The sequence below is a fragment of the Eleutherodactylus coqui genome, chromosome 5, assembly GCF_035609145.1.
Source record: "Eleutherodactylus coqui strain aEleCoq1 chromosome 5, aEleCoq1.hap1, whole genome shotgun sequence".
Lineage (NCBI taxonomy): Eukaryota > Metazoa > Chordata > Amphibia > Anura > Eleutherodactylidae > Eleutherodactylus > Eleutherodactylus coqui.
This window is the reverse complement of record NC_089841.1, coordinates 29,963,149-29,986,483: the sequence shown is the minus strand read 5'-3', so window position 1 is coordinate 29,986,483 and position 23,335 is coordinate 29,963,149. Positions and strand designations below refer to the sequence as shown.

General features: G+C 42.8%; 1 pseudogene; it reads right to left on the bottom strand.

The window, feature by feature from the left end:
* Positions 1–5,570: 5,570 nt before the first annotated feature.
* LOC136629220 (zinc finger protein 585A-like) overlaps positions 5,571–23,335 on the bottom strand; it is a 56,078-nt pseudogene continuing 38,313 nt past the window's right edge.

Here is a 23,335-nt window from a genome sequence, read left to right as displayed (position 1 = left end):
GTGACCACATGTGTGGGAGGAGTCAGGGATCACATGACCACGGCTATAAAGCATTATGGGAGTGGTTCTCACAGTGGGAAGGCTGAGCACAGCTGTTAACCCTTTAAATGCTGCTGATAATTCTCTAATCGGATGTCGTATTACATTATACCGCAGGAGCGATCAAACCATCACAGGTTCTTGTCCTCTATGGGTACTAAAAAATGTAAAAATCAATTCAAAAACGTTATATTAAGTGTTAAAAAAATTAAAAGGTAATTCATTTAAAAAAAGAAACCTTTTTTTATATTTATGATTAAAAAAAAATCAAAACAACAAAAACATTTTTGGTATCGATGCGTCCATAAAAGTCCGATCTATGAAAATAATGCATTATTTACCACACAGTGAATGAAATAATGCATTATTGTACTTTTTTGGTCACCCCCCGTTTTCAAGAAAAAATGTAATAAAAAGAGATCATAAAGTCATTTGCACTCCAATAGACACTACAGGAAAACCCGCAAAAAAGGAGCCCTCGCTATTGTGGTCAGAAAATGGCAGCAGAAAATTATTTAGTTTTTTCAAAAGATTTTATATTTTAAAAGTAGTACAGCAAAAAAACGCTATAAATTTGGTATCGTAGTAATCGCACTGGCCCATAGATTAAATTCTCCACAGCCTATAGTGACCCCATATATGTCCCCATATTATATCAGGATGGCAAATTATTTTTTATCTTAAACAGTTTTTCCAGGCAGCGCACGCTGGGATACACCGGGGTCTGAGTAGAAGGAAGCCACTGCTCCGATCCCTGTGTAGTGGTCGGTGCTCGTAATTGCAGGCACAGCTATCAGTGAAATCAATAAGGCAATTGTAAGCACAGCTCCCTTTGATTTCAATGAGCTGCGCCTGCAATTACCAGATCCAGCCACTACACGGGGTCAGAGCAGTGCTTCCACTCTAGCCCCGGTGGGCGCTGCCTGAAAGGCTCCTTGAAATGCCGGTTGTAGGATGGTAGCCAAAAGGGATAAGACATTGGCTCAGATACTGTCGCCTAGTGACTATTATAACCCCCGCATGCAGTCTACATGGTTAGGTCTGGAATCACACAAGCGTATACGTATTTGCTTATGAATTGCACTGCGTTTTTGTTGAATGAGCGTACAAAAAAATGACAGCGATGCTTTCAGTCATTAAAATGGCCAATTAGTTTAATGAGCTCAATGTACGTTCTCTCCATGTGCGAATGCGCAGGAAAATAGAGCATGCTGCGTATTTTTTTGCGCAACCAAAAATGCGCATGAATAATCCGTGCTTGTGACTGAGCCCATTGAAATCAGTGGTTCTATTCCCTACATATTGTGCAGGCAAGTTTTGCGTGCAAATACACCCTTGTGACACAGGCTGAAGGGCTCATTCACACGGACATATCTGCAATATGCAGAGAATAGAACCCATTGATTTCTATGGGTTTGGTCACATGAGCATATTTTGCGCACTTTTCACTTTCGCTAAAAAATATGCAGCCTGTTCTACTTTCCTGCACGAATTTGTGCATAAAAACCACAGTAAGAACCGCAGTTGCGCACACAAATACACAACGGCTGTTGTTCTTCTTTTTTTCATTAGCTTTGCCCTAACACATCTCAGCAGTACTTAGATACCCTCCAGGTGACCGAAGAGTGATATACTGGGCTTCTACGGCTCTTAGAATGTGTTATACACATTTGTCTTAGTGACATTGTTGAAGTTTTGGTTCGGTTCAAACTATTTTGGACCAAATTAAGTTTTTGCCCAAATTTGGCAAATCAACAGAACCTTTCAAACATTTGCTAATCCCTACTTACCTCCTAACGGCAGAGCTCACAGGCTGTTCGGCCTTAGCGAGGCTGTAGTAGCAGGTAAGTGTACTTGGGTGGTGGATGGATCAATCAATACAGCAAGTAAACAAGTTCCAGGGAGGAGAGTCAGGCATAGAACCTCAGGTCCAGACAAGGTACAAGAGGGATTACGCTAGTGGTAGGTAGCAAGCCAAGCTCACAATCCAGGAGGAATCATATAGAGTGCTCACCTCTCTGATTGGCTTGGGTCAGCAGAGCAGTCTGAGGGGCTTGTGTGCTCAGATTTGTCATAATATCAGGGGATGTTATGTGCTATTAACCTTGTGACGCTTTTGGGTGTACATGTACGCCCTCGAACATTGGGGTTTGTATGCATTGGATCAGTTCTGACCTAAATATATATATGTATTTTGCATGGTTGTTTGCTTGAGAGAATACCTTGCGCTTTTCACACTTGTGTTTCTTGTATGTTTATACGATATACAGTGCAGTATATAGACCTTCCAGAGGGGCCTCAGAGACAGTCCAACACATAGCGGCCAAATACAAGCTGGAAGAGCGTACACTGAACGGCACAACCAAGTAGCAGGCATTGTGTACAGGAACATTCGCATAGCGTATGAGCTAAACCTTTCCAAATCCAGATGGGAGACTCCACAAAAAGTTGTGGAGAATAACAAAGCTAAGATCCCGTACGACTTCCAGATATAAATGGACAAACAGGTTCTGAACAACCAACTAGACATTGTGGTAATTGACAAGGACGATGGTGGTGATAGATGAAGCGGTACCAAGCAAGAGCAACATCGGAAAAGAGTATGAGAAGCTGGAGACCTGAAAGAAGAACTAGAGAAGATGGTGAAAGTGAAGGCCAAACTGGTCCCACTGATGGTTGGAGCACTTGGGGCTTTGACTCCTAAGCTGGAGGAATGGCTTCAACAAATCCTAGGAGCGACATCCAAAAACACTATCCAGTATTAATTTTTTCCAGTTTCATCTGCCAATTAGATTGATTCATTAAGTGCATTCTCCATGGTTTCTTTATGCGATTACACTTCAGGAATGTTATTTGTGCTTTTACTAGACATATACTTATATAAATACATCTCTTCTTCCATTTTGCTACCCTCAAAAGACATGGCAAAACGCACGTTGGACCGTAGGTTTCTTCTCCTGGTTGGCATTATTAATATGACTCCTTTTTGTTTTATTTATGTTTAATCTCTTTCTATTAGATTTTCCAAAATATTTTACAACCGTTAGAAAATAGCAGTAAAGTAGGAACTTTTTGTTTTATTTATAGTATACTCGAGCGAGTAGTGCCTTAGCAGAGTATCTCCCCGCTCATCTCTAAAGATTCGGGGGCCGGCGGGGGAGAGCGGGGAGGAACGGAGGGGAGATCTCTCTCTCCCTCTCTCCCCCCGCAACTCACCTGTCACCCACGCCGGTCCCCGAATCTTTAGAGACGAGCGGGGAGATACTCGGCTAAGGCACTACTCGCTCGAGTAATGTGCCTTAGCAAGTATACTCGCTCATCTCTACCAGTTAATGATCTCTGACTGCATGTGACCAAGAGACCGACGTCACTGCACAAGTCTACTTTACTAATCAGTAATAAAAGGAGGTAAAAAGTTATATTTATGCTAAATCAGATGACTTTTAGTCACCTGACTTCAATGTATTTGTCTTAAAAAGACTATATATTCTTTGGCTGTCTAACAAATAAACAGAATAATTTGAGATTTACACAAATCGGTGCGTGAGACCTTTGATTCTCAAAGCAGCTTGTATTAACACTTAATTTGGAACAGCAAGAATATACCTATAGCGCTACAATGCGTTCACACTGTCACCTGTTTGTGGTGGGAAGCCATATGACAAAAAGCTCTAATGGGGATAAATCCGGGGACTGGGCAGGCCAATCTACGGTCATGACACCTTGCAAGGCTTGTCTTGTGATGGCTCTTATATGTGGATGGGCATAATCCTATTGTAACATACCATTTTGAATGGTGGGGTTGAAGTGTATGGCAACAGGGCGTATTAATCTGTCCATTTATTGGTATGCAGTCATTGTGCTTTCAACAACCACCAGCTCACTCTTGCTGTCATAACAAATTGCCCACCAAACCTTGACTGCAAAAGGTTGGACCTGTGTGGCGCTGTGAAATCACAGCAGGGTGGGCCCTTTCTCCAAAACAGAGACAGATACGTTGACGATTATCATTTCACCCCAGACAAAATCAGGACTCGTTACAAAGCTGAACTGTTCTCCATTGGTGTGTCCAGTTGCATCCAGCAGTACACCAGGCTACTCATTGTGAAATCGGGTTAACTGAACTCAGTGCATATGGTCTGAGAATGCAACCCAGCTTCAAGCAATCAGTTTACAATTGTTCGTAGGGTGACTCTGTCTCCAACCACTGCTCAAATCTGTGATGCAGTCACCTGTCTATCAGTAACTTGTCCTTCTGTGTGGACCTGTTCCAGGTCTGTGAGTACTGAAGCCTTCCTATGAGCACTCTCTGTACTGACATTGCACTACGACTAGTGTTTCAGGAGAGTTTACAATATCATACCCCAATTTCAGACATGCCAATTATCTAACCTCTTTCAAAGTTAGACATTTGGGTGTTAGGAGTTTGAACTCTATGATTTGGCATCTAGTCACCGACAATCTGTGGAGAAAAAAAAGACCTGCTTACATAACACACTTTATCACTTATAGACTAAAACAGCATACCGGTAGCATTTTGCATAATTTCAATGCTAATACATGGACTTCATCTGATTTTTAATTATTTAACACCCTACAAAAATTTTGAGATCCTTCGATGCAACTTTCATAAATTTTCTGCCAATTAAGGTTACTTTACATGGGGCAATTATTGTCAGAATTCTTGCTGGAAACAGCTACTTCAGGCAATAATAATCTGTTGTACACGCGGCCTCCGACAGGACACTGAATGAGAAATCGCTCACTTGCTGAAGTTGCTTGGCTTTAAGCAAAACTAAAAAGCAAGCAACTGCCAGCCCATGTAAACAGGAGCCACTCAATGTTTGAGCACCTCCTGTTTACTGTGAATGGAGGCCGGCTGGAACGATTGCAGTCCCCTTAGTCTCATATTACATATATATGACTATTACTCCTATGTAGGCACAGGAGTGCATCAAGGCTCGACCCCAGGAACTCCTGTACTCCATGCAGCAGCTCTACTGGCTGAGCTATTTAGCCCCTTGGATAGCTCCTCTGCATGATCTGGTTCTGGTTCCCTGCTCCGGTTTTCCTGATTAGCCCCACTCTGTCTATTGATTAGCTACATTATATAAACCTGGCCCTGCCTCTCTCGCTCTTCTTGTGAGATTATTGTGCTCCAAGTCTGTAGTTGAGCGCCACTACCTGCCTGCTCCTGCAAACTGACATACCTGTGTACCGACCACTGGCTTCACCTTGACTACGCTACCTGTCTGCTCCTATTGTACTACAACCCATGTACCAACCACTGGCTACACTGACTATGCTATCGGCCTGTACTGGTCACACCAAAAGGCTTCAACCCAGAACCAGATCATTACAGGAGTGATGGTTGATGGCCATCCGTGAGACGGCTGTACGGTGCATCAGTTGTCCAATATAGACCTTAATGCTTTCATTTTCCACTAGTGTTATTATATCTAAAGGAAGAAGAAAGATCGGCCCAAAGATAAACGTTATAAAAGTCAATGTTTATTAATGATTAGTAACAAGTATTGAGACAGTTTAATGTATTAATATGAAATATTTTGTGCACATTTGACACATACTGTGAAAGAAATCATTTAGTTGCACCATCTTGTCGTGTCCTCCATTTTTTCTTCAATATCAGTTTGTTGCTTAAAATGTATAAGAAAAATTTATTCTGCTGAGGAAATTTTACGTAAGTGTGCAAAAAGACTTCAAAATTCACTAAAACGGACGCAACCAAGCAATACCCAAGTCTTATACCAAGGAGAGCAAGAAGAACCATTGAGCCCCATATCTTTGTCCCCACTTGGCTGTTTTCAACTCTAGATATAATGTGGTTGGCAGAGGCGTAACTTGAGGCTTCTGGGCCCCAATGCAAAACCTGTAACCAGGCCCCCAGCTATAATGCTTTATTCATAGTACCGGGCTCCCTATATGGAGAAGAGAGGCCTTATGGGCCCCCTAAGGCTCCTGGGCCCCAGTGCAACCGCATCCCTTGCATCCTCTATAGTTACACCAGTGGTGGTTGGCCAGTTGGTCAGTCTGATGCTGTATAAGGCCGGCTTCACATGAATGGGTCGGATTCCGCATCCGGGATCTCGCAGCAGATTCCAGGTGCGACACCAGCCAGTGACCCTGCATATGCAATTTTTCTTATGCTTGCAGAATACGCAATTCATAATCACGAGTTTGAGTGAAGAACTGAAATACATGCCTTTCAATGCATACGATTTTCTGTGGATCCTCCGTGCACACGTCGATAATCAGATTTGTGGGTAAAATATTTCCCACTTTTTTAACATGAAATTTTTTTTTCTTTGTGATCTCTTTGATGTACAGTTAGATTTGACAGCTGGTTAAAAAAACTTTCCACATACAGTCTTCTCCCCCTGTGTGATTTTTCTGGTGCTTAACAAGATTTGAATTATTAGAGCAATATTTCCCACATTCTGGCTATAAATATGTCTTCTACTCGGTATGAGATTTTTGATGGTCAACAAGATAGGATTTTCTAGTAAAATATTTACCACATTTTGTACATGAATACGGCTTCTGTCCTGTGTGAATTCTCTGATGTTTAATAAGATTTGATTTATTAGAGCAACATTTCCCACATTCTGTACACGAATATGGCTTCTCCCCTGTGTGAGCTTTCTGATGGTCAACAAGATATGATTTTCTAGTAAAACATTTCCCACATATAGTACATGAATATGGTCTCTCTCCTGTATGAATTCTTTGATGTTTAATCAGATTTGATTTATTAGAACAAGATTGTCCACATTCTGCACATAAATATGGCTTCTCCCCTGTGTGAATTCTCTGATGATTAACAAGATCTGATTTATTGGAACACGATTTTCCACATTCTGAGCATGAAAATGGTTTCTCTCCTGTATGAATTTTCTGATGTGAGACAAGATGTAATTTCCGGGTAAAACATTTTCCACATTCTGCACATAGAAATTGCTTCTCCCCTGTGTGAATTTTTTGATGCACAACAAGACTTGATTTAACAATAAATTGTTTCCCACATTCTGAACATGAAAATGGCTTCTCCCCTGTGTGAATTTTTTGATGTTCATTAAGATTGGATTTGTGAGTAAAACATTTCCCACATTCTAGGCATAAATATGGTCTTTCCCCTGTGTGAATTCTCTGATGTTGATCCAGAGTTGATTTATCTGTAAAGCATTTTCCACATTCTGAACATAAAAATAGATTATCCCCTGTGTGAATTTTCTGATGTTTAACAAGAGTGGATTTAAAACTATAACATTTTCCACATTCTGGACATGAAAACGGCTTCTCTCCTGTGTGAATTCTCTGATGTCTAATAAGATGTGATTTCACATGGTAACGATTTGCGCATTCTTTACATGAATATAGTTTCTCCCCCGTGTGAGCTCCTTGATGTTTAACACCCCTTTTGTGATACTTATTCTGTTTATCAGTCAGTGATGAATCAGAAGATGGGACCTGTATATGAGGATCAGATGATGGATCTTTGCTGTGAAGGGCTGAAGGAATATCTGGGATAATGGCAGGTTCTACATATGTATCTTGTGTGATGCCACAATCCTCTGCTTTACAATATGCAGATATCAGACGTCCCTCTGAGCTCCCAGTATCGTCATCTGCCAAGAATAAAATAGATTTTTACTATTTTGTAATAATACAACCTTAAAGCGTACCTAAGTTTTCAGCAAGCTTTCTAAAATACATCAGGTTCTCCTAAGGCCTTAGTCAGACGGGCAATTTTTCGCACGATTTGCGCATGCGCATGCGTCCGGCGATTTTATAAAACCATTGCTTTGCAATGGTATCGGACACATGAGCGCTTTTTATGCGCTCGTCCGATAAATTATAGAACAAAAAATCGCAGATCGCACCTATCTGCGATCTGCGATTCCTGTTCTCTTCTCTATATGCGCTCAATGGGGCCGGTGGCGGCAGCGCCGACCCCATTGAGAACATATAGAAGACAAATCATTCTTCTCTGCCACAGCTGTAACAGCTGTGACAGAGAAGAACGATGTTTGCCCATTGAATTCAATGGAGCGGCAATACAGCCGCTCCATTGAAAGCAATGGGCTGCCGGCGTGCGCGGGGTGAATTGTGGGGAAGGGGTTAAATATATAAACCCTTCCCTGCAATTCATTCTAAAATGTGTTAAAATAAAAAAAAATTGTATACTCACCTTTCCGCTGCAGCCGGAGTCCAGCCACGGCCGCTGTCAGTTCTCCTGAACTGCTTCTTGGCACTATTCAGCCGGCGGGGCTTTAAAATCCCCGCCTGCTGAATGATCTGCCTCTGATTGGTCACAGCCCTGACCAATCAGAGGCTGAAAACACTCACACACCCATTCATGAATTCATGAATGGGTGAGTGACTGCTGCCTCTCAGCGCTGAGCCAATCAGGGGCAGGTCTGACTCACATCCATTCATCAATTCATGAATGGGTGTGAGTGAGGCATGCCTCTGATTGGCTCAGCGCTGAGCCAATCAGGGGGCAGGTCTGACTCACACCCCCTTCACACCCACTGCAGGACGGCCACGCGGAGCTCCGGCTGCCGGGAGAAGGTGAGTATACAATTTTTTTTTATTTTAACACATTTTAGGATGGATTGCAGGGAAGGGCTTATATATTTAAGCCCTTACCGACAATTCATCCCGGGCTCGCCTGCAGCGCATTGCTTTCAATGGAGACGGCTCTATTGCCGTCTCCATTGAATGCAATGCGCTGGACAGCTCCGGCCCGTTTCTAATGAAACGCGGCTAGGAGCAGATTTTCGGGCGATTTGCGGGCGACTTGCGCGCACCGGTCACGCGATTTGCGGATGCGCATCCGTCATGCGATCCGCAAATCACGCGAAAAATCGGACGTCTGACTAAGGCCTTAGCCTCATTTGCAGCTCTTTGCTAGCCTTTTAGGCTTGCTGACAGTGTTTATGCACACAGAAACACATTGCCAACTCCTGTATCAGTATGTTTATCTGTCATTTTTTTCTTTACTTTTGTTTGTAATGCATCTGGCCTTTTAGCCTTTAATATTCTTCTATTAAACTACTTGCGGATATCAGTACTACCATTGGGATCACCACTACTTGATACCACCTACCATTTTTGTCTCTGTTTGTTTTTCTCCAACCATTCCAGCACTTGGAGCACCCATTGATGCTCTTCTATCCTTTGGATGTTCATGTCACCAGGGAGGATCTGCATCTTTAACAATACTCACAATTTAATTTCATCGCCTACTGAGACCCCAGGCATGGTGGACTGCCCATTCAGGAAAGTCCATCCACACCAGGTAAGTCTACCTCTTTTTGGAATAAATCTCCTCTGACTGTAATCTTAGGGGCGCTGCCTTTATGTATTTGTTTTCCTTTTGCAGCTGTTTGAACTATCTTTCATATCTGTAATTTCTTATTTTGAGGTGGTCTTCCCCATTTCAACCAAGAGCATAAACTTTGAGAACCGAGAGTATGAATTGTTAAGAATGATCTGAGACACATTTTTTACCAAACATTTAATCAGTGCTACATCGAGGGGTTGAAATTTACCCTTTGATGTGAACTGAATTGAGCTATCCAGCTATATCATATTGAGTTCAATGCATTATTCTATCACTCAGTGTTTTGTGAGGTAGCGATGATTTTTTGAAAAGCCTCACTTAACTGACTTTATCAATATTTTACAGTAGGTTCCCGGGGTCTGCAATCAATTGATCGGACCTTTGAGAAACTTTGTTTAGTGATCCTTGATTGGACCTTAACATTTCCATTTGTACTTTGTCCTACGTGAAGTTTTATGTTGGTCTGTCTAGCCCGAAGTTTTAACAAGTAAATAATAAAAATTATGTTTTAGTGTTCAAACATCTATTCTATAAAGTGTTCTATTAAATATACCACTTATCCTGCAAAAAACAAGCCCTCCACAGATACATGGCAGAAAGAAGTAAGGGCTCTTTGAGAATGATGGCACAAAAAAACCTGCAGTTTTAAATATCAACTTAGGCTCAGCCCTGTTGGGGAAAAAGTCCCTGCGTATTTAGTCCTATTTATTACCTGGTGATGTGAGCGGCTGGCGGGTTTCCATCATGGCCTCCTTGTACAGATCCTTGTGTCCTTCCAAATACTCCCACTCCTCCATGGAGAAATAGACAGCGACATCCTGACACCTTATAGGAACCTGACAACACAATATACAGTCATCACCCAGAAGCCTCCAGTGCTGTTACTGTATAATGTCCCAGCATTCCCTGCAGCATCACCTCTCCAGTCAGCAGCTCAATCATCTTGTTGGTCAGATCTAGAATCTTCTGTACTTTGAAATCCTCGTGTATCAGGTGGTGAGGTGGGCGCCCCGTGATTGGGCTCAGGGGTCTTCCCAAACCATCACACATGGGAACCTGACAGCCATCACTAGAGGTCTTCTTTACTACTGTGTAATCCTGTATATGGGGAGATATTAATACATATCACAGCAGAGATTTCCAGAGTCCATCACCTCTTCAGTCATATCATCTGCTATTATCATAAACAAGGATAATGTAATGTGACATCATCAGAATCTCTCAGTTCTCCAGTGACATCATCTGTTATTACCATAGATAAGCATGTTGCAATGTGACATCATCAGAATCTCTCACCTCTGCAGTAAGCTGGAAGATTATCTCTAAGGTGAGATTTAATATACTCTCTGCCATCTCATCTCTGCCCTTCTCCATCCTTAATGAGTCAATCAGTAAAATTATGTTATGTAGAAGATATTAGAGGATCCTGTATTGTAGTGACCTGAATGGAAATATGATGAGACAATATAAAAATCACACAAAATCCTGTATAAAAAATACACTTACTGGGAAGAATAAGGGGAAACACATGGGGGAATATTAAAGGGATCCTGTAAAGAGTTTTATGCCGCTCAATTACTCGATTAACAGCTGACGCACGCGGGGATGAGTCAGAGGGGACGCTCACCAATGACTCTTCCCCATTCTCCTGGCTGCTTATTAAAGAATATTTTCTCCAAAACTAGCACCTAGATGTCTGCAGTGTCTGCGCCTGTTGTGATAATTGAGGTAGCATTAGACGTCTGACAGATTCTCTCAAACGCCTTTTGATTGCCATTTTGCTATTTTTATCTGCACATTCCAAAAGCCCCAACTTTTTCCCCATTAATATGTCCCACAAACACACAGGCCTTCTTCGTATGTTGTAATCTTAATGCCACTGCTTAATGTTCTGCGTAATGTATGGAGGAGCTTTGGTTTAGAGGTTTATTTTTTCTTTTAAAATTTTTTTTTATTGAATTATTCACTTTTTCACAAACTGAGAAGCTTTAGCAAATTCCCCGCACAGGGGGTATCTTAGAAACTGAATTAAGGTAAACATTTGAAAACCACACATATAATCAGCTGATGCGGTGCAGAACAAACCTCTTTTTCCCTTTCCTTCCCTCAACTCTCCAATCCCCCCGCCGTAGACAACCCCAGAACATCTAATAGCCCTTATTGATATATTGAGATATTAATATAAATTCTTATTTATTATTTCTCCACCCCCCCCCCCATTTAATATTATAAAATTGATTCTGCTCTGATTCCTCATGTGCTGAGAAGTCTGTTTATGCCAGGTATTTCTAGAGAAGATGCCCATGGCTGCCACATTTTGAGAAATAGCTCCATTTTATCTTCCCTCATGGCCTACAACTTTTTGTACAGCATCATTCTAGAGACTCCTATAATAACCAGATTAAATGTAAGAGTGGGTGTGAGCCATTGGAAAGCTATGTAGATTCTGGCGGCCATGCAGATGTGTTGTCAAAGCTTATGCTGTTTATTATTATAGCCAACAGGTCTGTCCGCCAGGAGGCAGGTCGACAGAGGAAGGGGGAGAGTTTTATTTTTTATGGCATTCATTGTGCAATAATAATGGCTCAAACTTTATTCTCCATGTTAGTGTGATTACAACGAAACCAAATTCATATCTTTATTGTTTTACTGCTTTTAAAAACTAGACTTTGGTACTCACCATAAAGCCTCTTTCTCGTCTCGTCCATTGGGGTACATAGCTCTAGACCATGAGATACAGCTACTGGTCATTAGGAGGCGGCACTAAGCAGAGAAGCATTAGCCCCACCTACTGACTATATCCTTCCTGTCGGCATTGAGCTAACCAGTTTGGTAGCAAGCAGTAGGAGCAGCCAGTCAGTGGTTCACATAAAAAAACAATGTATGAACAAAGAAAAGCAATAACAACAGAAAGGAGATGTCACTTTGGAAAATGCTTTTTTGTCTTACCTCTTTCCGCTTTCCTTCAAATTCTCCTGAATTGATACTGATGTTCATACAGTGGAAAAAAAGTATAAGAATAAACCCACTCAGGATAGTACCATGTATGGCAACAAAGGAGAACCTCAAAAGAAGAAGGTCAACAAAAAACAAAATACCAGAATTGGGTGGGTGTTGAGTACCCCAATGGACGAGATGAGAAAGAGAATTTACGGTGAGTACCAAAGTCTAGTTTTACTCATGTGTCTGATTGGGGTACACAGCTCCATGGGATGTCATAAAGCAATTCCCATCTAGGGTGGGATCTCGAGGACACATGAGGTCAGCTGATGGCGGTGTGCAGAACTCTGCACCTCAGAGTGGTGTCTGCAGATGCTAATGTATCGACCCGATAAAATTTGGAAAAAGTGTACAAGGAGGACCAAGGGACAGCCTTACACACCTAGGTGGCATAAGACCCATTCTGCACAGCCCATGATGTCCCTGCCAATCCGAATGCAAAGGCGGTTTATCTCCCACATGGTAGGCTTGGGAGATGGCTGAATTAATCCAGTGGGAGATGGCCATTTTGGAGGCGGAACGTCCACATCTTGGACCCTCAGGGATGACAAAAAGAGAATCGTAATGCCAGAAAGAGGCCGTCCACAAGAGATAGATCTTAAAAGCCTGTACAAGGTCCAGCCTGTGGAGGGCCCATAACCTCAGATGATCGGCGGCAGGGTGAAAGAAAGGGAGGACAATTTCCTCATTAAGGTGGAAGGCTGATTAAACCTTAGGAAGAAATGATTAAACACCCTGCAAATGGAACTAATGGCCACCAAGAAGGCAATCTTCCATGTCAAGAGATGCATAGAAACCTCATTCAGTGGTTCAAAGGTGTGAGATTGTAATCATCAGCAGCACCATGTTTAGGTCCCACAGTGGAACTGGGGAACAATAGGGAGGAATGGCGTTAGCGACACCCTGCAAGAAGGTGCAGACCACCAACCTTGAGGCCAGACAACGCTGAAAATGCACTGAGAGGACCAACACCTGTCGTTTTCAGGAACTGAGGCCCAATCCCGACTGCAGACCACTCCGCAAAAAGGAAAGAACCAAAGGCAGGGAGAAATGCATAGTATGAACCTTTTGCTTCTTGCACCAGAGGAAGAAGCTCCTCATACCCGAAAATAGACCTTGGAAGATAAAGGCTTCTTAGCCTTTATCATAGTCTGTATGACTGACTCAACAAAGCCATGAGATCTTAAGACCGCAGCCTCAAACAGCCATCCCGTTAAATCTAGCATGGACAAAGTGGGGTGGCAGAGGAGTCCTTGAGAGAGAAAGTCAGGTCAAACTGGAAGGCGCCATGAGCTCTGCATACCATACTGTGCGTGGCCAATCTGGAGCCACAAGGATGACTAGAAGGCCCTCCTGCTTTATTTTCTTGAACAGTTGAGGGATCAGTGAAAGGAGGGAATGCATATGGGAACCAGAATCCCTCCCACAAGATCATGAGGGTGTCTACCGTGCAAGCTAGAGGATTCCGGAACCAGGTCACAAAGGCTGGTAATCTGTGGTTAAATCTGGAGGCCATAAGATCCATGCCGGCTGATCCCACCTGTGGCATATCACCCAAAATATTTTGGGATGCAATTCCCACTCCCCCAGTGAAGCCATCCTTCTGCTGAGGTAGTCGGCCACCCAGTTATCTATGCTGGGAATGTGGACTGCTGAGAAAGCCAACAGATGTTCCTTGGCCCTGGATAGAATTTTTGCCACTTCCATCATGGCTCTCACACTGCGGGTCAAGCCATAGTGGTTTATATATGCGACTGCTGTCACATTATTTGTCTGGGCCCATACTGGAAGACCTCTCAACTGATGCGCAAAGTGCTGAACAAGGCTCGAAGTTCCAGCATGTTAACTAGCAACCTGGACTCTCGGGGAGTCCAGATGCCATTCTTCTTGAAACTCTGAAGGGCTCCCCCCCCCCCCCCCCCCCCCCAGCTGGTCAGGCTGACATCTGTAGTAAGCACCATTTGTTCGCTAAGCTGGAGAAATCTAAATTCAGGGTCTAAGAGATCTCTTTTTTGAGGTATGCCATAACACCTTCTGCGATTCAGATGAATTCAGACAAGGTCCGGGCCATAACTGAATGGTGTCAACCCACCAATTTAAAGGCGTTGCAATGCTTTCTAGGTTTTGCTAGTTTTTACTGTAAATTTATTAGAAATTTTTCAGTTATGGCCAAACCTTTGATGGACCTTACCAAAAAGGGGGCTGAGGTAAATGTCTGGTCACCTGAGGCTAAGGAAGCCTTTGCCCGCCTTAAGAAGGCATTCTCTATGGCCCCGGTATTGGTACAACCTAATCTCAATAGTCCATTTGTTGTGGAGTCCGGCTGAACAGAATTATGATATTGGCAATAGAGAATTGCTGGCTATCAAATAGGCATTTGAAGAGTGGAGGCACTTCCAGACATCAGATTACTGTTTTCACGGATCACAAGAATTTGATTTACCTAGAGTCTGCCAAGCGCCTGAATACGCGACAAGCCGGGTCGGCTTTATTTTTCTCTCGTTTTAATTTTGTAGTTATGTGAGGGTATATATATATATTGCCATATGTGTTTTTTATGCTTTTATACCTATATGCAAGTTTTATTCAATTCCAAATGAAAAAAAACTTAAATGTCGCCTTACATCAGATATTCCAAGAGGCTTTGCAAGGAGAGAGAGATGTTCTAGAAATTCAGAGAAAACCACCGAACCAGACATGAAGGCCGCATGTACTTGGCCGATTTCCCAGAAGCGCTGGAACAAGATATCAAGATGTTCAAATGTACATAACTTTCACTGTCTTAGGCCGAAATCCGGACTTCTTAGAATTGAGTGGGTGATTCTTTGCACTGGAGTTAATTGAATACGTGATTTTTTGTACATAAGCCAGAGGCGCCAGTATCAAGATAATGACTGTTATATGATTTTCACTGTCTCAGTCCGCAAATCCGGACTTCCCATATATGGTTATGAGCCCATCACCCCGTGTTGGTGAGGGGACAAAGGGTATAAGATCTCATGTAATCTGTAATAAAGGCACGTCGACGTGGGCACAGCTGGCAGCCATGTCCCGTGTGAGAAACTATACCAGACCTCTGTGTGGTGTCTCTTCTTACGGCCGGCAACGGGGCAAGTGGGGTGGGCCCGATTGGTGTTGCACTTAGAATTTTAACCCTCATAAATGGCGCCCGAACGTGCGGCGGTAAAACCAGGAGCTTACAACGCATTCCACCCGGATCCACGCCACTGAGAAACCGTCCTGCTGCAAACCGAGCCTGATCAACTCACAAGAACTCCAGGTAAGACAAACATATATTTATGTTGTGTTTTACACTGCGAGTCGTCAGCAGGACTGACTATCTGTGGTTTGTGACCGGACGGGTTGGGTTAAGAGTTCTACACGGTAACTCGTGTGGGCTCCGGGTTTGCCGTCATGGACCACTGACCATGATATGCGCACCAATCGGTCACCCAGGAACTAGTCTGTAGTTTATTTGTACTTTGAAGTCCGTAGCGTTTTAGCGATAGTGGAGATTGTTTGATTGTTTGTTGTATCTGCAGAATTTTTTTTCCTCTTACTTTTCATTTTGTCTCACAGAAGGAGGAACCCTCGGTTAGTTTAGTTGTTAATGGTTTAGAGGAGAGGGAAGCACTCTGTAAGACAGGTCCCATTGACGAAGGAACCCTCCGTTTTAGGTTAGTTTAGTAGTTAATGGTTTAGCTGAGGAGAGGAATGTACTCTTTGGGACTGGTTCCATAAGAAGAAGATGCCTTCGGTTGTATTGCCATATATAAGGGGCTGACAATTCGGGTCAGAAGGATTCACTCTATGGAGCGTGTTATTATTATTATTGTTGTTGTTGTAATATGCGTAAGATCTTATTAAAGAAGACAGAGCCCCTCAAGGGCTGCCGCCGTGTGGATGAATCTGTAAAATGTAAGAAAACTCTAATGAAAATGTGTGACACCGACCCGCACGGCAGATTACAAAATGGTGTCTGGGAGGAGGTCTTTAGGACCCAGAGGTGCCTTGGAAGATCAAGGTTTGCTAGAAGCAGAGAGAGAGACAGTCAGAGAAAGTATGTACACATTATTTGTTTAAGAAAGTATCCGTAAGTGAAATGTTGAAAAGTACAGTAAGTGATCAAGAGGGCGTCAGGAGAGTGTCTATTGAAGGTTATATTGGCAGTTAGGTAGGGGAGAAAAGTGCTGAAGGAGCAGGCAAAGTCGATAAGTAAGTTACAATGCACGTGATTTGTTGGTAAAGAGAGATGGAAATGTGTATAATACAAGATAGATAATAGATAATATGTATAATCCATACTAGGTGGATATATATGTGTATATATATATATACTGTATGTGCAAATAGTTAACAGCTTGCTTTTAGGGGAGAAGAGTTTTGTTGACATGTAGCTGCGAGCTTGTGTTTAGTCTCCAAGGTCAGGAAGATAACAGCGAGAGAGAAAATGCAATAATAACCCTGGGTAATATCTCTGCTTGCGTAAATGGAATGGAGGCTTGAAATGAATTTAATTAGTTATACTGTCTTAGTAGGCAGGGAAATATAGTAATTTCTAATGTATATTCTTACTTATACAGGGGTTGAAAATAAATGTTGCAAGGTACCAGGATATGTGTTAATTATGATTTCAAAATGCAGGCAATAGTTTAAGCTAAAACTTATTCAGTCTGTTTCATATTCGCGGAGAGATAACAGTCAGGGTCACAAGGGGGGCTGAAAAATACCCAGAGATTCTAAAACACTTCAGCGTTTAATACAGCATATAATAGATTCAGTAGATAAGAAATATAGAATATTTCAGTCACTCAGCAAACTTTTTCACATAATTTGTCAAAGATAGCGCTCATTCACAATCTCATCTCAATAGAATCATGTACTTTATAATAGCACTCACCTCGGTGTTTTTCAGCTGATGTATGTTTGTTTGTCAAACTTTTTTTTGTCCGTGCATCTGTGTGTACTGGTACACCTTCAAGGGGGGCGACGGAGCAGACTTGAGAGCATGGATGGATGAGAGTTGGTGACCCGTGTTCGGGCTGCGTGGAATGTGTGATGTGGATAATTGACTGGGGATAAAAGTCCTCCCCATACATGGGACTTTGCTTGGTTGAGATGTGGATGCTTGTACGGTTAAGCTGAAATTAAGCTGAGAAGACGGACGCAATGTGCCAATATCGAAGGGGTGGAGCTATATGATGTAATAGTACGTAATAATGTTTCATCCCTCCTCTTGCACGAGGGAGGGGGTGAGGATTTTGAGCAGCTAGTTTTTTTTTTTGTTTTGTTTTTTTTTCTCCTGTCTGAAATTTTGATAAGACTGCAGGCAGGAACAGACTAATAATGAATTCACTTAAAGGGATATCACATTTCAAATATTAATAGATGTTTTGTAGGTTATTCTGCCCCGGTGTAACTCATGTTTCTGTTATACGTGCTAACATTTTACAGGCCTTATCTGCATCCATCAAATCTTTTTACAATGTGGTACTAACTTAAACCCGGCTACTATTGTTCCAATTGAGTACCCTGGTTTAAAGGGGGGGAGGAGAAGGCATAGGTGATCTAGGTATTGCAAGTCAGCCATTTTTAAATTCAGCCATTTTTAAATTTTTAAATTTTTTGCAAGCCATTTTTAAATTTTTTGCAACAAGAATCTAATCTTTTTGAAATAGAATATCAGCCTGATTGTCTAGCAGTGATGCAACAAGAAAATTTAAGTTTTAAAAAGTTACTGAAAGCCCTTGTTAATAATGCATATTTTGAGTTGTTTTTCATAGATGGTACCCAGGGTGATTGACGACTCCACACTAGATATACAGTGGTCACGCAACAAGATGTCCTAAAAAGCAGAATGTCTCCGCATGTCGCAGTACAAGAAGCGGATCTAAAAGCACTCACGGAGGCGTGTGGAGTGGCCACAGGTAAGACGGCAAACATTTACACTGACTCCCGGTATGCATTCGGCATAGCTCATGATTACGGCCCAACATGGAAGGCCAGACAGTTTTTTACCACAGCAGGACAGCCAATTAAGAATGATGCAGCGGTCTCATGGAGGCCCTACTTCTACCTGACAAAGTGGAAAGCTCACACCAATTCCTACACCGGAGAAGCAAGAGGCAACGCCATCACAGGCCACACAGCAAAAGCAGCGGCCCTCAAGCCGTGGAAGAAAGAAGAAAAGAAGAATTTAATAAAAATCCTGGACTTTGATAAAAACTTGGACTTTGATTTGAACTTGAACTTTGATATGCTAAAGACTTTACAGTTAAGAAAAAGACAAATGGACTAAAAAGGGACGGCGTATGGTGAACAGTCAACAGCACTTGCCCACCATAGTCCCTGTGCCCCATGATGGCCCAGCTGACGCACGGAAAAGACGCACCTCTCAAAGCAGCAATGATGTCGATGCTTGAACGAGGACGGGTGGCTCCTTGGTTTTCTGTAGCTGCTGCATCATTTGTCCAGTTTTGCATGATCTTTGCCGTAAAGCAACAGGGCAGAAGTAAATTTGCCACATCACACTTGCCAGGACCACTCTACCCATTTCAGGGATTGCAAATTGGCTACACTCAGCTCCTACTTGTTGGGAAGTATGAATATGTGCTTGTTGTTGATTTCTTTTCAGGTTGGAGACCTACCCTGTTACCAAAGTAAATAAGCAGGTAACCGCACAGAAGCTCATGAATGAGGTAATCCGCAGATATGGGGTACCGGAAGTGATTGAGTCAAACAAAGGTACAAATGTCACAGGTGAAATAATGCAACACATCATGTCTGTTTTTGGGTATATTCCAGGCTTTCCACACACCCTACCATCCGCGGAGTAGGGGAAAGTAGATACAAAAGGCAATGAAGGAAACGGGTAAATTTTGAATTGAGTGTCTTCCATTAGTTTTTCTTTTTTTCCAGGAGGATACATGCCACAGTAGCAGAGTTGGGGGAATGATTTTCTTGTTAATTTTGTCATGAGCCTCTCCAAGGAATTGTTAGTAATGCATTCTGCAGTCTCTGCTTTTCTCCCAGGTTCTACAGATGAGTGTCACAATCTGAAACCAGGTGACAGGGTCTATGTGAAAAAGTTGAGAGAGAAACCCTGTTTGAATGTCCCTACCAGATGTTGTTCACCACCCCAACTGCAGTCAAGCTCGAAGGAAAGCCCACTTGGATCCACACTTCGCACTGCAAAAACGAATGATCCTGCATATCCTTTACATGCTATAATGTGGTACAATTCCTCTAACACACACCTTTGACTACTGTACACTAGCCCCCTGTTTCAGAACAAATTAATACAATTAAATGTGCAATATGAAGACTACACTGAGGGTGAGAATCCAACACCGTATCGTGCTAAGAGAGAAGTTAACGTTCAAGTTGGTAACTTTGATCCACATGTATATATAGATGCAATAGGAGTGCCAAGGGGGGTGCCAGATGAATTTAATTCTAGACATCAGGTTAAAGCAGGTTTTGAGTCCTTATTTGCTATTGTCACTGTTAATAATAATGTAGATTGGATGAATTATATCTATTACAATCAGCAGAGGTTTGTAAACTACACTAGAGATGCTTTGCAAGGGTTAGCTAACCAGTTAGGGCCCACTGCACCCATGGCCCTAGAGTAGCCCTGGATGTGATTTTAGCAGAAAGAGGTTGGGTATGTAATTTTCTGTATGTGTATTATCCCTTTGATCAAAGAGTATGAGTAAGGGACTGGATAATGTGACCAAAATTTCCCTTGTTTGAAAAAAGATGAAGAGCCAGTTCCGATAATGGCAACCACGTATGTTACCAGAAGAATGGAGAGATGGACTAGTACTGTGTCTGCCTCAGTCTCATAAGATGGACTGTCAGTGGACTTCCCATTTGCCTAGGGAAAGTGCAGAAGACCTTAGGTTTCGGCGAGGGCACACCCTGTGGGGTGTTAACTTGTACAGATAGAGGGTATGGATGCCCGGAAATAAGCCTAGGGAATCCATGGCCTCCTTCTGAGGTGAGGTAGGGATCCCTTCCCTTTTAGGAGTAGGGACTTACGGGCAGTGGAGAAACCCTGACGCAAGAGAGAGACGACCGAGGAAGAGTGCAAGGTCTGATGCTTGATCTCCATATTAAGTTTTTTAGGGGGGTTTGTGAGGGTATATATATATATTGCCATATGTGTTTTTTATGCTTTTATACCTATATGCAAGTTTTATTCAATTCCAAATGAAAAAAAACTTAAATGTCGCCTTACATCAGATATTCCAAGAGGCTTTGCAAGGAGAGAGAGATGTTCTAGAAATTCAGAGAAAACCACCGAACCAGACATGAAGGCCGGAAGCGCTGGAACAAGATATCAAGATGTTCAAATGTACATAACTTTCACTGTCTTAGGCCGAAATCCGGACTTCTTAGAATTGAGTGGGTGATTCTTTGCACTGGAGTTAATTGAATACGTGATTTTTTGTACATAAGCCAGAGGCGCCAGTATCAAGATAATGACTGTTATATGATTTTCACTGTCTCAGTCCGCAAATCCGGACTTCCCATATATGGTTATGAGCCCATCACCCCGTGTTGGTGAGGGGACAAAGGGTATAAGATCTCATGTAATCTGTAATAAAGGCACGTCGACGTGGGCACAGCTGAGAGCCATGTCCCATGTGAGAAACTATACCAAACCTCTGTGTGGTGTCTCTTCTTACGGCCGGCAACGGGGCAAGTGGGGTGGGCCCGATTGGTGTTGCACTTAGAATTTTAACCCTGATAGTTACGTATGTACCAGGGTCAAAGAACGTTAGAGCAGATTCTCTATCCCGCAGTTTTGGGACACCTGAACAAGAGGATTCGCAATCCGAGGGTATTCTATTTCCTGGGGTGGTGATGGCATTGTCTTTCGACATCTCCGGCCAAATTCTTGCGGCTCAATCAGGTGCTCCGAGTGCCTTTCCTGAAGGGAGGTTGTTTGTACCTAGTGCCCTGCGCTTACTTGTTCTGGAAGAAGTTCATGCATCGGTCTTGGCAGGCCACCTGGGTATTCGTGGTATGTTAGAATTGTGCAGACATCTGTACTGGTGTCCGCAGATGGCCTGGGATGTCAGAAGCTTTGTCAAATCCTGTTCGGTTTGCGCTCGAGGGAAAATGTCAGGAGACGACCCGAGAGCCCCATTCTGCCACTCCCGGTGCCATGCAGACCATACTCGCATTTATCCATGGATTTTGTCATGGACCTTCCGGTGTCTTGGGGACACTCTGTCATATGGGTGGTAGTTGACCGGTTTTCCAAGATGGCACATTTTGTCCCTCTAAAGAAGTTACCGTCGGCTCCCGAATTAGCTTCCATGTTCATCAAGGAAGTAGTGCGTTTACATGGCATCCCCGAAAATGTAGTGCGGACTGAGGGGTGCATTTTTTTGCCCGCTTTTGGCATGCCTTTTGTAAAAACATCCGAGTTGGGTTGTCGTTTTCCATGGCTTTTCACCCGGAATCCAATGGACAGACTGAGCGCATGAACCAAGAACTTATTTAGTACCTCAGGTTATATATCAGCGATCGTCAGGATCAGTGGGCAGATTTTTTGGCGTTGGCAGAGTTTGCCATAAATAATCATTGTAATTCTGCTTCTGGAACTTTGCCGTTTTTCTGTAATGCTGGCTATCATCCCAGGTGTTCCTTTTCTGTGTCTCCGGCATCCGAGAATCCTTCGGCGGATTCTATGGTCAAGAGGCTTAAGGAGATTTGGGGTGAGGTACGTCGTAATTTGGAGCATTCTTGGGAGGTCATGCTAAGGAATAACGAGAACAGACGTACTGTCTCTGATTCTTTTTTGGTTGGTCAGTTGGTTTATTTATCTTCCAAGAATTTGAAATTAAAGGTTCCCCTCATTAAAACTGGCTCCGCGATTTGTGGGACCTTTTCTGATCACCAGAATTGTTAATCCTGTGGTTTATGAATTGGCATTACCGGATTCTTGGAAGATCCATAGAGTTTTTCGGATGTCGGCGTTTAACTTCAGTGACTTCACTTGCCAGCATGTTTAGCTGGTCTGACAAAACCTCAATGGGATCCATAGTAGATGTAAGCAAAGGTATCCCATCAAGTAATATATACATAGTAACATAGTATGTTAGGCTGAAAGAAGACAATATCCATCTGTGAGGGTATATATATATATTGCCATATGTGTTTTTTATGCTTTTATACCTATATGCAAGTTTTATTCAATTCCAAATGAAAAAAACTTAATACGTCGCCTTAAATCAGATATCCCAAGGTTTTGCCAGGCTTTGCAAGAAGATGTTCTAGAAATTCAGAGAAGATACCGAACCAGACGCAAGGACGCATGTACTTGGCCGATTTCCCAGAAGCCCAGAAACAAGATATCAAGATGTTCAAATGTACATAATTTTCACTGTCTTAGGCCGGACTTCTTAGAATTGTGTGGGTAATTCTTTGTACTGGAGTTAATTGAATACGTGATTTTCTGTATAAGCCAGAGGCGCCTCACTGTCTAAGGCGGAAATCCGGACTGCCCATATATGATTATGAGCCCATCACCCCCTAGTGGTGAGAGGGCAGAGGGTATAAGATCTCATGTAATCTGTAATAAAGTGCGCAGTTTTTTCTCCCGTGTGAGGAGCTAGACCAGACTCCTGTGTGTGGTGTCTCTTCTTACCGCCGGCAGCGGGGCAAGTGGGGTGGGGCCGATTGGTGCTGTACTTAGAATTTTAACCCTCATAAATGGCGCAACCAACTGGGGCGGTAAAATCGGAGCTTACAGCGCAATTCACCCGGATCCACGCTACTGAGAAACCGTCCTACTGCAAACCGAGCCTGATCAACTCACAAGAACTCCAGGTAAGACAAACATATATTTATGTTGTGTTTTACGCTGAGAGTCTTGCAGCAGGACTGACTATCTGTGGTTTGTGACCGGACGGG